Source organism: Penaeus monodon, chromosome 42 (genome assembly GCF_015228065.2).
Source record: "Penaeus monodon isolate SGIC_2016 chromosome 42, NSTDA_Pmon_1, whole genome shotgun sequence".
NCBI lineage: Eukaryota > Metazoa > Arthropoda > Malacostraca > Decapoda > Penaeidae > Penaeus > Penaeus monodon.
In genome coordinates this window covers 25,877,807-25,880,306 of record NC_051427.1, presented here as the reverse complement: position 1 = coordinate 25,880,306, position 2,500 = coordinate 25,877,807, and positions in this window count along the sequence as shown.

Sequence of the window (2,500 nt, the reverse complement as noted above, 5' to 3'; positions counted from 1 at the left end):
AAATTATATTTATGCGTGTTGATGTGGGGTCAGGGGTAATCTGCGTTTCACTATTTAGTAGACTGTACAAAGGAAATAGTTTTGTTTTATATTGAATGGCTGATATTCAGTGTAAATAATAGAGAGAGGAGAGTTTAGAAATTTGTGGGACTTGAATATGATATACATTATATGTGAAGAAAATTCTATAGTGTTCTGTGCTATCTTAAATTTGATCATGGTTTAAAGGAAGATTTCCAATTTGCTAATTATTAAGGGAGTGTGTATATGTATGTATACTTTGTCAAAGTGTATAAATCTTATTGAAAGAAATGCTTTTTTATTTATGCTCCTTGATATGGTGAAAATTCTATTTCTCCGCATGCTGTCAGAGATGGCATATAAGCACCCGTCATGCCCACAGAGAGTTTAATTTATTTATTGTATTTACACATAGATGGCTCCACAAGCGCATAGTCTCCATTGAGTCCCTTTGCTTACCCTTTTCTTTGATTTTTGTAAATATTGTATTTCATAGTGGTATTAGTGTTGTTAAAAAAAACATTGTTATAATTATAATGCCAATAATAACAACAACTGTATTAATAGCATTTAATAATAATAATAAATAGATAAATAAGAGAAAACCAGGCAAGTCACGTAGGGCCTACTAGTTGCCTCCTTTGTGGCTGAGCACTTCTGCAGCAAATCAAATATCAATATGGTTAGATTTATAAAAAGTGAATAACATCCTATTTATGAAATTATATTTTATTTACTCTTTTAACCTATTTTCTTCTGTGTCTGTAATAATAGAAAATTTCTTCATCTTCTTCTTTCTTCTTCTTTCATCTTCTACTTCTTTCATCTTCTCCTACTTCTTCTTCCTCTTCTTATTATTATTATTTTTATTATTATTATTATACTTCTTCTTTTCTACTTCTTTCATCTTCTACTTTTCTTCTTTTTCTTCTATTCCTTTTTCTTCTTCTTTTTCTACTTCTCTCTTCTTCTTCTTCTTTTATTTCTTCTTCTACTACTACTTCTTACTTCCACCTCTTTTCCCTCTTCTACTTCTTTCTTCTTCTTCAATGTACGATGTGGCATATACATAAGTACCAATAGACCACGTGGCTGTTTACCACGTGGCTCCAAATCCCAAATAAGAACCACTGATTCGGCGAGGGCGTAGACGACGATGTTATCTGACTTCGCCTGACCCGACAGTTCATCGCCAGCGTCCAGCGTGGTAAGGGCCTACTCTGGGCGGGTTGACCTGACACGTGACCCTACTTAGACATCGTCTCGTGTGTTCCCATACTGTGTGTTGAACTCTTAGCAATAAAGAGTGAAGCCGTTATACCAGTATCGCTACCCCTGCAAAGCCACTGTACCAGAATACTCATAGACTCTTACACTCGAGGCAATAACCCAAAACATTCATAAACCATGTAGTAAAACATCTGAAGGAAAATTTACATCTCCATGGCCCAAGAGATCTATCTGACGCGTTTCAGTTATATGTATTTTAGACAAAGCAATAACTGAAATGTTTCAGAAACATTTCTTGCCATGAAGATATTCATTTTCACCTCCCCACTCCAATCCCTTGTTCGTTGTTGCCGTGTAGGGGCTTAGGAAGAAGGAGACTGTGGTAGATAACCCCTGCCTTGGATCTCAGCCCCGATTAATTTTGCATGGTCTTGTCTTCTCCTTTCCTTTTATCTCTCTTCGTCATCCCATCATCGGTCCACTTATCCAAGTTGTTTACTCATATTTACCCTTTTCGGCACATTACTTTGCCTTTAATCTGGCACATTTGTTCGTTTTGATCGTTGACCATTCTGGAAGTCAACAAATATCCATTATTGAACCATCTTTCCTGGGGCCTTTGCCCGTAAGCCCCGCCCTGTCTCTGTATTTTGTTTGAGCCGCTAATGACCTCAAAGATTGACTGGCAGATTTTTTTTTTTTTTTTTCAATAAATAAATAAATAAATTTTTAATCCTCCTTTTCCCAAAATTTAATACCAAATGAACACAGTCCAGCCCAGTCTCATCCCAATCCAGGCTCAACCCCAACTAACCATATCCCGTGTCAGTGTCAGCCCAATGTAATCACAGTGTTATCACAATCATAGCTCAACCCAAATCAACCCAGTCCCAGTCTGAATAAATCCAAACCCAAACGCACATGGACTGGCTAGCAAATGATACGGCAGATGTTAGACGAAGTGATATATAATCTTACCAGGAGTTTTTTTTTTTTTTTCAAACTTTTTGTGTGTGTATGTGCGTGCGCGTGCTTGCGTGCGTTCATGCGTTCATGCGAGTGACTCAGTGTGTGTGTGTGTGTTTGTTTGTTTGTTTCGAGGACGAGGACGACACCTCCATGCACTACAAGCTGTCCACACGAACAGGAATTGCTTGGCGTGCAAAGTAGTTTCAAACTTTTTTTTTTTTTTTTTTTTTTTTCCCTCAAGGAATAGAGGTGATGAGGAAGAAGTTGCCAACTACGATAT